Genomic DNA, 13,362 nt, shown 5'->3' on the forward strand with positions numbered 1-13,362 from the left:
TGTCAGCACTATTTAACTCGCTTCAGCAATCAAGTGAGTTGAGGATTAGGTCGTATTAGGTAAAATTGTACTTTCGTGGATTTTTCTCATTTTTTCTTTGCAGATAAGAAGAACCAGAAACCTGGAACACCCACTCCGACATCGGCTCTAGACGATGAAGCTTTCTTGAGAGCTATTTTGTCTGGTCAAGCTAAAGTTCCATTAGTTACGACTACGCGATCACCTGAGATCAACAATGCAGCTCTTTTGGCTGCTCTTTTGAAGGCTCAAGGCATCGAACCATCCACTCCAGCTACTAATCTTCGAGAACAACTACAATTGGCTGTAAGTCAAATATATTATTTTTATGAATAACTATGAATTTGTTTATACATTCAACGATTCGTTTGTTTCCTCAGAGTCTAGAGAAAAATCTCGTTTCACTTCCACCGAGCACGAGTACTTCTCGACCAACTACAACAAGACTAACCAGTACGACGGGAAGACCGTCGACTTCAAGGCCAAGACCGCAAACAACAACGTGGTCACCTAGCTCGACTTATCCACCACCGCTTTTCAGTGGGTTCGCCAATTTCGTTAATCCACTTCAAAATGCACAAAATAATAATGGCGTAAGTGGAGAGGGTGCCCGGAATCAAGTGGTGAACGTTGCTCTTGGTGCTACTAGAGCGTTCAGTCAGTTCCTTGGTGCTGCCATAACGGTAATTGACAAATATTTATTTGAAAAATAAATTATTTAACTCTTTATGATTGATTATATCATATTTTACAGGGTGCGGCACAACAGTTGCAGTCTTTCGTAAGAAACGGCACGAAAATCGTATCAGAGGCTGTCGGATAAAATGCAATACCCTACAAAATTTTTGAAATAAGTATCGATGAAACCGCGTCATCATTAGATTAGATCTATAACGGACGGACCTAAAACTTATAGATCAACGTATTAACTTTTCGAGTTAACGTGAGAGAATGTTCGACGAAAGTTTCAACACGGTGTGATGGACGATTAATATTTATATTTTATTTACTTTAACATTAACACACATTTTTGGCAGCAGCGATCGTCTCGCTTTGCGCAGTTATCTAATAACTTTATTTTTTCTTTTTTTTTTTTCTAAAGGAGAAAGAAAAGAAAATGGAAACAGGAGAGAGAAAAAAAGAGAAAGAAAGTTGATTTTTAATGCAGCGAATTGTTCGCGTTGCTTTATCACTTTTTTTTCTTTTTGAATTTGCTTCTTCTTCTTCCTTTAATCTTTTCTTTCAACAATGACGAACAATTGGAACGTAGAAAAAGAAAAACAAATAGCGGACAAGAGACAGAAGAATTAGAGATACGACACTTTGTAAATGTTTCTAGGGTAGGGCCCATTTCTCAGCCACTTTCAACCCTTTTGGCTTGGACTCTCTCGCACAGGAACGGGCAGATATATACCGCTTGAGACATTTGTAACGTTCGTCGTAATTAACGTAATTAATCGCAAGGGTCACACCTCGTCACGGGAGAGAGAAAGGGAAAGGAAAAAGGAGGAAAGAGAGAGAGAGAGACGAATGAAGAAAGACGAGACGATTCGCGACGCGAGCTTTGTACTTAGCTCCAAGCTGAGGGCCACACACGAAGGTTGAATTAAAGGCGACTATGTACGATGTTGATGCTTGCCGAGAGAGATAGATAAAGATAAACGTGAGCGGAGGAGAGAGAGAGAGAGAGAGAGAGAGAGAGAGAGAGAGAGAGAGAGACAGACAGACAGACAGACAGACAGATGGTGGTAATTTAAGATACATTTAAGAGTGAGAAAAAGAAAGTGAGATATACAGGTAAATAGAAAGAGAGAGAGAGAGAGAGAGAGAGTGAGAGAGACATGAAAATGTCACCAGCACATTTTTTTCCTTCCTACCTTTCACTTTCTCTTTTTTATTTTTATTTCTTCATTTTTTTTTTTTGTACAGTTTATTCGTAACCCTTTAAATGGGCATACGTTTATATTTCATTTTTGTATAATAAAGCTAGTAGCGTGTGCATAGTGTTTTGGTATATTTATTTCTTTCTTTTATTTCGTCCATTTTTATTCTAGAAAAGCAAATTATAAAGTATATGTAATAAATAGTATTTGTGTGTGCCTTCAGAAATGCATTTACATATATTATATTAGGAGCTCTAACAGAAGAAAATCAAAACGAGTAGATGATAAATCCCACGATGATCACCTGTAACAAAAAGAAAAATATATTAATCATACAATCAAGTGATGCAATAGCTTGACATATAAATCGTCCAATTCGCAGATGCACTTTTCAATTGAATTCTCTATTTACTTTTATCAAATTTCTATTTTACGTTTGTAAAATAAAATTAAATTAAAACGCGTGATTTTACATTTACATAAAATGTATGAAAAAAAGAGAAAAGTACAAATATTGAGTTACTACAAAGAATAATATCTATTAATTATTATGAAATACTTTTAAACTGCATTATATAAAAAAGAAAAATTGCAAATTTAATAAAATACGATCACTTGATGATAAATTATATGTAATTATAATAAAATACGATCACAAAATGATAAGTTATATGTAATATGATCCAAAATCGTATTAAACAAAAACGAATAAAATGTTAATAAAAATGAATACTTACAATGCATTCCAATGGGATGAAGCTCAGTTGCACCATGATGATGCATCTCGCGTGAATCTAATAACGCGTTATGAACGAAAATAAGAAACTATAGATGAGTTTCTTATCGCGGAACTGAAATTTAATTATACGACAAGCAACACTGACTCTAATTCGCGTATGATTTTAATTTATTATRCRYCCGAYCACTGACTCTACAACTGCTTCCAAAGACTGCTTTGCACACAGTCAATGCAAGTATCAAAATCTTCATTGATGCACTGACTCKAATACGCGAACAGTCTGTGCGACTGTTTACAGATAAAAATAGAACATTACTCGAACAAACTCTAATACAATTACACACTGTTTTGGTCGCAGTTAATTTAATATATAAATTTAAAAAATAATGCGAACGCGACCGAATTGAAATTAACGAACGAGCGTGCTTCTAATCCGTGATTTTAATTATATATTTAAGCGATACAACACTCCCGAATATTGCTTCGCGCACGATTGCAATCTGAAAACAGAAATAAAAAACAATACTATTAATATCATTACTATTACTAAAAACCATTAAAATRTTTGTGGAATTATGGAATACAAAAATATACTTACTTCGAATCTTCACCGATGAATGCACGATGGGTCTCCTACCCTTAGGATGACGATGACAATRCACTGACTCTACAACTGCATTATATGCAGTTAATTCAATTACCATTATCCATATATTTTTATTGGAAATTTTATAATAATTATAGCTTTAAATATTTGGGGAAATGCACCCTTTTTTTATATTATATTTATACACAACGCCAGTAACCATATACTGATACACTACTACATGTAAAGGAATAAGAATTTATGTGATATTTTTATCCGCGGTTTTTCACAAACGCAAAGTATATAATCTTGTAACTATTTAAAAAAATATGAAGACGCGCTGCATAATAAATGAAACGGTTTGTCAGGATTATATTTATTTGAATCCTTTTGTATCATTAATCAATCATCTATTATATATAGCGAATTTTATCGAAGGAGGTAAAATATTTTCAAGATTTGTTTCTTATTTCGTTTAATCGTAGGACATCGACGTGAATTAGGCCTCGGTATTAATCATTTACAGTGACGTATTTAACGGTCATTAGAGAGACTGACGAGCACGTAAGTTGAGAAGTATCATGATGTAGAAGAAGAAAAAGAAAAAGAAGAAGATCAACTAGAGATGAGAGACCTTTCTCTCCCACTCGATGTTGCTGAACTGACAGAAATAATGAATAGTTTTCAAAACGATACTTTATAATCGTCGAGGTATTTATAACCACGAGATGCAATACATATTTCGTATCTTTGTAGGAAACTAACGTAGCTTGAGCGAATGATTAATAGAGAAATCAATGATACCAAAGGATCGTATCGATTCTCATAGATAGTTATTACGCTAGATTATAGATAACTATCTTTTATAGTCATTTGTTATTAATACTTGCAATACTCATTTTAATGAATAATCAACACTATCATCTTTTTTTATCTGTCCTTTATATGTACTTTGATAAGATTTTAGCATAGATAAATGAATACCCCCCTGTCGCGCAGAATTTGTTCACAATCATTTTATGAAACCAGTCGTGTCCTGCATATAACAAATCTTTAACGTAATGTCATATTTTGTAAAGGAAAAAGAAAGAAGAATTTAGAAAAAAAGAAAAACACAGATAAAAAGAGAGATAGAAACGCGTCGATAGAGACGATTCATTTCATGGTCATCTTATTCGTTTATATAAGACTTTAGCTTTACAATTACACGTTTGAAATACTCCACCCTGTATATATACCTGTGTATAAATATAGGTTTTCATATATATACTGAAAGTTGCCTTGAGAAATAGTAATAAATTGAAGTATTCAAGTGGCGTTGTACGCGTTCCACGTTTGCCGTTCTCTTCGTTCTAACGAAAATCCCTGAAACGAACGTTTCGTACCGATAAATAACAAGAGCTTTACCGACAATAGCGAATCGAATCGTTTCTGTGAGTCGGCGGGCAGCCACATGCCACTCCGCGGAGGAGCGCACAGCAATTTAAATAAATTAACGGAGGGCAACCGGTCCTACAACGGAAGGCAACGTAGTCGTAGTCTTAGTATTCGTTACATGAAGAAGGAAGAAAGGAAGGAACGATAAAAAGATACTTCTTGGACAATCGCCATGTGTAAACAGATATTTAGGGTTTTTATTTATTTGCTTTATGGGTAATTAGCAAGGAATTGTACCAGGGAACGTTTCAAGAGAAACGGACAGAAGGGATCTTTGAGAATTTTAATGATTTTCTTGCTTTCAGTTTGGAGATAATTCAAATCGTTTGCGTATACGTTTTTATGCAGTTGGTTTGCAATATATATTTATTGTTAAAATAGACAATGAATGAGTAAAGCAAGTTACAGACAATATCTTCGTTTGTGGTGAATCGTCGAGTCACGATCACGTTTCGAACGATCGATCTTCGATTGAGACGTATCGTTGGAAAGATCGAGAAGATTGGAAAATCAAGAAGCAGTCTGGGGTTTTTCCAATCGAGTAGGTATTTATATTCTATAATCTTTAACCTAATCAGCAAATATACCAGAAAAAGATAGACAAAGACAAAGGCGCAGATACAAACAGTCGTCGAATTAATTAAACATTTTTTTTTTCCTACGAAGCATCGGATTCAAGAATATATACGTTTATCCACATCTTGTTTTGTTTTAACGAGCCTAGTCGCCGAGTAAAAAGATTCTTTAGCCTTTCCAGGCAAACTTAATGACACACGCCGAGAATTCAACGTAGAATACTTATTTATCCTTATATTTTTTCTCTCTTAATCGTCAACACCATCGGAATATATGGAGTCGAGTAATTAAAACGTATTTCTTCATATAAGAGGTGTCATACGTGTCAATTTGCTGACATCAATAAATAAACGAGCACGCAGTATATGAGAGATATTCGAAGGTGTACGAATCATCGTATAACTTTTGATCAATTCTGTACGTAGAACTCAGAATAGAAATTATTTCTGACAATGCTTTAATCTATAATCTAACGAATAAGAATACTTTCACGTGAATATAATAAGTATGATAAAGGAATGCGACGAACCGATAGATTGTTTCTTCTTCCATCTCTCTCTTTCTCATTCATTCTCTCTGTTTGACTTTTTATAATATTGGTGGCCGTATAACAGAGTGCTATTATTTGCAAGACGCTCGATAAAAGCGTTTTCAGCGTTATAATGGCACACGATGGAAGAAGGTTGAATTGTTTATCAAAGACTGCCAAGTTAGGTTGAGGGTACGTTAACGTTCTTAGAGTATGCTTGGCTGGCTTTAATAATAATAGACTCCGTACAGAAATTCTACGAGGGTGGCTGTGTAATAAAGGTAGATACCTTTAAAACTAAGAAAGTTAAAGATGAAGAGAGAGAGAGAGAGAGAGAGAGAGAGAGAGAGAGAGAGAGAGAAAGATAGATAGATAGATAGATGATACCTTGGCAACAGAAGTAAGGATAGGAAAACTATAGACGAGAACCCATTACTTTAACCCCTTACTACGTTAGAAAAGGCAAATTGCATGTGTCGCATCTACTTAACATTTTCTACCTCTTTTTTTCTCATCGCGTAAATGTAAATAGATATATTCTTTTGAATATACTATACACGTATGTATAGTAAAGATACTTGGATCTTCCAATAAAAAGCGTTGACGCGTTCAGTATTTCTTGTAATTCGTAAGTTTAATTGAGATTTGATTTTTTCGACGCGACTAGGAAGAGGAAGAGGATAAATTTCCGCTCGATCGAATCGTAAATCGATTTCCTCTCGAAAATTTACTAGAAATCTCTTTTCTATGATTAGATTGTTTATAGGAACAGAAAAAATGATAAAACAAAGTTGTTATTATTGTTATTATCGATCAAATCGAAAATCGATTTCCACTTGGAATTTCAAGTAAATATGTTTCTCTGCGAATAGAAGGTATAGATCGTCTAGATCGATCTATCGACCGACCGATCGACCGATCGCTCCAAGAGTAAGTAATCCAATGTCTCTATCTGTGTTTCCATCTCTCTTTCTAACATAATCCCTCGCATACTGGAGATTGCGACATCGATCTACCGTGGGAATGTCGAAGGAGTTCTCCTCCTTGTCGTCCTTTTCCTTTTCCTTTTCTTTTTCGTTTTCGTCTTCGTCTACGATTTCGGAGATGACAGAACGTGACTACTCGCGATAGACGATAAACGATAGACGATAAACGATAGATGATTTTCTATGATTCAGAGAGAGAAAGAGGGAATCGATGTATTTTCGATTCATACCTATGTCGGTGATTGATGGATAATTACTCGGAAAGAAATTGCGTAAACTATCCAGCGAATATCTTTTGTAAATTATTCAGAAAGTTTTCTTCCATATAAAAGTGGGCCATGCAAAGTGTTACAAATTATTTTTAATTAAACATTCCATTAAATTTATCATCACAATTTTACATTTTGAATTAATTTTTGATGAATTACGATGATCACGTTTATAAAACACCAGTCTCCCGGTAGAAATCATTTCTAGATAATAATTGAAGAAAAAGATTATCAAGATAGAAACTCCAAGAAGGTATCAACTTTCCATCCAATCCAGAAGATGTAAAGGCGAGAAGGATAGGATCCACAAGGAAAAAGTAAGAAAACTAAGAAGGAGGTGCCGAAGGAGAAGAAGAAGAAGCGAAAGGTTGTGGAGGAGGTAGGGTATACGGGGAGGGAGTAATGCAGGAGCAAAAGGCAGAAAACACCGGTAGGCAGTTTTGTAGCTGTTTTTATCAGCTTCTGGGCATCGGGGGTCCAGGCTCGACCATGCTGGGACGCATCTTGGGGGGTTCGTGTGGGAACGTACGTCTCTTTAGCGTCTCTTCTCTCTCCTCTTCCTTCACCCTTTAACATTCTCCATCTTTCTTCCCTCTTGCCTCTTCAACACTCTCTGTCTCTTTCTCTTTCCATGAGAAAATACTCATCTCTTTCTCTCTTCGTTCTCCTTCTGCTTCGCATTTTCTCTCTCCGTCCCTCCCACTTTCTCTCCCTCCCACTCTTTCTTTCTTTCTTTCTTCATGTTTATGTGTCTTTCTTTCTCCATCTATGGTGTACCTTTTTCATTGGTTGTGTGGCTAGCACGGCGACTTGTTCCTACCTTCGTTTTCTCCCTACTCGTCCTTCTCCCGTTGGGCTCTGGTTGGCTTCGGGTACCATGAGGTCATCGGGGTCACCCTCCACGGTGCACTCGCTACGTAGTGTGCCCTATATTTACGCACGGTAAGAGCACCCTGAAGAGAGGAGGTGGCCCTCTCTTCTTTTCTTTCTTCTCAATAAGCAGTGATCTACCTTAAGATCGTCTCACAACGATTGAACTTGATTCAAAATGATTATGGGAAGGTATTATAAAGGTTTTATTTTTTCGATAATATGCCTTTTCAATATTTTTATGGTCATTGCTATTAAATTGCATGTAATTCTATGATTCTACGTTAAATACATTCGTAACTGTGTACGTATAACTTATCACGATGTAATATCGTGATCAAACGTTCGAGGTTGTACCATTCACTATACTTCCAACGTCTTCTTACTTCTTAGATCTTCATTATATTAGTCAAAGAGAAAGAAATGAAATGTATGAAAGAAAAAGTGTGAGAAAGAAAGGGAGGAGAGGTGAGAAACGATCGCAATAGTCACGGGCCGTATGATCTATAAATCAAGCGTACATATCTGGAAAAATTCCATGCTTACAGGGAAGTATTAATTTGTAACGATAAACGCGCGCGACGCGTTTATGTGAGAAAGAAGGAAAGAAAGAAAGAAGGAAAAGAAAGATAGAGATAGAATGTATTGTAAAAGGTTGCGACAGAACCTCAGCAAAGGTTACGATACGAATTGCGAACGCGGAGTGTCGTAACCTTTTACAAACTGCACTAGCTATACGAATCGCTTAGTATCGTGCATGTGCCGGCCAGATAATAGCTGGTATTATCGTTTCAATTCTAATTACGAGTCGTTTCTCCTCGGCTAAACCATCAAATGATCTTACCCATTCGCGCCTATATCTAATGATTTAACCCTTTTGATTATCTTCGTATCTTTAGCCTTTTGTTTTAATCACATTTAATTATTTTTTTGTCTTCTTCCTGTATAGCTAATCAAGTATAATAATAAAACGTATAGTTTATCGTGTGTATTGGTTGTTTCTTTAAACGTGAATGTATAGAGAGAGAGAGAGAGAGAGAGAGAGAGAGAGAGAGAGAGAGAGAGAGAGTTGTATGTAATATAATAATATTTAACAATGATATGATATGCACATTTAATAGATAAAATATATATTAAAATAATCTTAAAAATATTCATTCAATTTTCAATTATTCATGCTCGTATTTGTACTTTATACTAATTAATATAGAAATGAATTAATATACTTTCCCATACATACACACGCCTATAGGTAGAGTATAGATATATGCTATACAATGTTGAATGTTGGGATTACGAAGTTAGGATAGGAATATTCGTCGCGCGATTCAAACGATGACGACCGTGAAAAATTGAAATCGATGTTATAAATCAAAGGAAGGGAAATAAATCCTTGGAGAGGGAAGGCAGCATCCCTCCTGCTGCGTAAGATGCAACTTTGTACCAACTCGCCGACGGGGAAAATATCGTCGCGATTAAATTATAATACCAAACGTACGCGTACCTAAGAGTTTCTTCTTTGCATAATCAATATGGATTATAATAGTTTCTTCGCCGATTAATTCTTACTCGTAATGAACCTGATTCAATAATATAATACATTTTCATCCTTTTCTATTGTTTCTTATTTTTGTTTATTTTCTGAATTTACTTTGTAGAATTTTTCTTTCACAATCCTTTCATATACAGAATGTTACACGCAGAAATGTAAATCCTAGTTTAATAACACTTAAAATGAGGTTTTTTTTAGAAGGAAATAGAAAAGTTTCAGGTGTGAAGGGTACTTAAAGATGTTCGCCATGGACCTTTCGCGGGATATATACAGGACAGGGTAGTCGCAATACGCGAACGTTACGAAGATGCAACGACGATGAAAAATCTTTGGTATCTCGAGCGAAGATCCCTCGAACAATGGGATATCTTCGGGACCAAGAGCGAGAGAGAAAGAGAATCTCCTTCCAGTGGACAATTATTGCTCCATTCGACGAGAGATAATGTTTCATCGACGTTGAAAAAGACCATCTCTTTTTTCCTTTCCTTCGTTCTTTCTTATACTTGCTAGGGTCCTACGCAAAAAGGAAACGAGGGAGTACTACGAGAGAGTACTACGAGAGAGTACTCCGAGGGAGTACTACGAGAGAGAGTACTACGAGGTGCATCGTCTCTCTTCCTTTCTTACCCTTTTTTTTCTTTCATCTTGCAGATGATTTATCGAATTGCAGGCTTCGTCATATATACAAGTATATATACGTATGCATTTTTATTTAAGAATACTACGGGTCGATGCGATTAATAAAATGAATCATAATCATAATCTAATTAGGATCGACGGGCCTTCGACATTGTTAACAAAAAAGGATAAAAAAAGCACTACGTAAAGAGTAAGTTCGCACGTGATGCGGAGGACACGTTTCTTTAACCTCTCGACGTAAATTCATCTCCCACTCTTTTTACTCTTTATCCCTCTCCCTTTTTTGTCTCTTTCTCCGAGCTTTCTCACAGCGCAAAGACGTTAATGCGAACGGTCCGGATGGCTATGAACGTCAGCATCGGGGAACGAAAAGCACTTTTATTTCTACCGGCGTTTCTCACAAGATTCATTTGGGAAAGAAAGAGATAGCTATATAGACAGATCAAAAGAAAGAGAGAGACCCGTCATCGTAATGTTTTCTATCCTCTTCTTTTCGCAGTTTCGTTTCCGTTTCATTGACGCAAGAGCCGCGTTCGCATATCCGCTCTACATTTTTTTTCATTTTTCTTTTATATTTTTTAATTGCGGTGTCCAAAAAATGTTCTTGTTCGTTGATGCTAGTCCCACGATTGTCTAAAGGATCTTTCAATTATTATTATAATAAGATATGTCGAAATAATGAACTAGTTTATATTTAAATAAACGCAAAGCTCTCTCTCTCTCTCTCTCTCTCTCTGGCGTGACATAATCTTCGTGGTTTTTATCTTTACGCGGTAGGTGTGTTATTAGCTAATTTTTTTCGCGCTCATTTTTCTTTTAATTTGTTGTCCTTCTTTCCATGCAAGTTAATAAAGAACAGGAATATGATAATCCTCTATGTGCGTCAGTTTATTTTTGTATTAGACCGACGACGATTAATTTGTTAGCCGGATGTGGACTTTCGCAACGAGGAAAGACCGATCCAACCATGACCGATCATGAAGCGGGTAAACTACCTAGTGAACTGGTACATAGTCGATAGGCCGTGAACGTTATCGATTGAAAATGGATGATTATTAAATCCACCTATTATTATGTTACTTTAGTCCATTGAAGATAGATAGATAGGTAGATAAATAGATAGATAGGATAGGATAGGATGATAGATGGATTGATATATTTAGTTTAATTTACGTTTCTAATTATAATTATTTAACGGATAATAGACGTGTAACAAATTTACGTAAGATACAGAGAGGATGAAGGAAAATATTTAAATGAAAATTGACAGTCAAAAGTTAGAATGAAATTTCTCCATGAAAAGATCGCGGAAGAAGTGGAAGAGTGGAAGGATCTAAACGCGATCTACATAGATATCCGTGGAACACGTTTGTCTGGATCGTCGTGACAAGCGACGTCGTGTGCAAAGCCGATCGATCGATTATACATATTACGTAAGGGGAATTTTAAACGAGTCTTACGTAAGCGTCCTTATACGAAGGAACAGGGAAAATAATAATTGGATAACGGAATAACAAAAAATCTAGCCAGCATCTGATAAATATCTCGAATAGTTTAGATCAAAATCCCCGATCGATACGGTCCGATCGATCAACAAACCAAATTTTATCTTGATTTCTATTTTATTCTTATCTTTTGTTTCTCTCCTACGATTTTTTCCTTTAAAACCACAACACTCTATTCTCGTAACTAATTTATTATCGTAATTGTCTTCCATGTATTTAAATAGAAAAAAAATAAACCAGAGGGGGAGAGAGAGAGAAGAATATAGAAATAAAAAGTGGAAATTATCTACAAGCGGCGATTTTGTTCAAGGACAATTTTCATGGGGATTTTGAAGGGAAAAGATTGACGTCACTGTTTCGAACGCGTATCCGGCCTGGAATCCATTTCACAATATCTAACGGCGCCACCGTTGTTCACCGCCATAACTCACAAAGGGCTATTGTGTCCATTTCTTCGTCCCTCCTTTGTCCCTCCTTCGTCCCTCGTCGTTCTCTCGCTTGGGCGGTCGTTCGTTCGGCCCTCGCGAGAAGCGTGTCGCGGATCTAATCGCGAACTATTCGCCCACGCGAATACCTGCGTGCTCTCTCGCGCGAATCGTTGTTAAAGTGCGTTTCCAAGGAGTAAAACGCGCGTTACGCGAGGAAAGATATTTACTAACCGATCAAGGCTGCCTTTTGCTGCGCTCTGCTTGTCCATTGTTTTTCTTCATTTATTATATTTTTTAATTACACCACACTTTTCGCATAACTTTCTTCCCAATAGAATATTCTTTTGGTTTTATTTCTTTTAATTTCTTTTTTTTTTGTTCATCTATCTATCTAATTTATTTTTCTAATAATAAGATAGTCACGCGTATCTCACTCGCGTATACAATTCAGACGATCTACTTCGTTTTTTTGCACTCGATCCTATCACGATCGCCACACGATTGTTTTACGACGTACCGTCCTGCTAGGTAAATTGATTTACAATAGTGTTAATGGTGATTTATAGTTATTGAACTTCTTTCTACGAAGTAGTATTAGATATAAAAAAGAAAAGAGAAAAATGCGGTCGACCTTCGTCAGCGTATTATATCCCTTTTCACGTTTCTATCTCAAATGAACGCATTTTAAATAATTCCCGCGGAAATAGAAAATGGCTGCCACGATAATCTATATCCGAGACCGCGAAATTCAAATATTTCATGCTTAGTTTTATAATACATAACGGCATAGAGCAACAGTATTTTTTTAGAAGGAAATATAATAGAAAACAATAAATAAAAATGAAGATTAGTTGTTAGCAAGTATGTATGCAGCATTGAATAAACATAAAATCTAATCTAAATACATACATAAATATAATTTAATAATGTAAGAGAATTCTTATTGAAATTGCAATATATACTTATGATTAATAAATTGTTAAGAAAATAATAATAAATTGATAATAGCAAGGGGATACATATAAAAATAAATAAATATAAGTATTAATGAAATATATATATAAGTTGAAATGGTTAGAATCTTGTAGCGCCTTTTTCGAAAGGTTTGATCTGTGGAAATGCGCATGCGCGTGCATAAGTTCAGTAGGTCGCTTGATTCGGTCGAGATCGTTAGAGCTCGGTCGGTTTCGCGCGCGAGAGAAAGAGAGAAGAGTTCGTAGGAAGTTTGAACGTCTCGAATGGTCCCGCTTCGCAGTTACGAGTCGGTCGGTCGGTCGGTCGGTCGGACGGAAATACGCTGGTTTTAGAATGCTCCGATTAATTCTAATTATTAATTGACCAATAG

This window comes from Polistes canadensis, unplaced genomic scaffold (genome assembly GCF_001313835.1).
Source record: "Polistes canadensis isolate GaletaPanama2010 unplaced genomic scaffold, ASM131383v1 scaffold_109, whole genome shotgun sequence".
NCBI lineage: Eukaryota > Metazoa > Arthropoda > Insecta > Hymenoptera > Vespidae > Polistes > Polistes canadensis.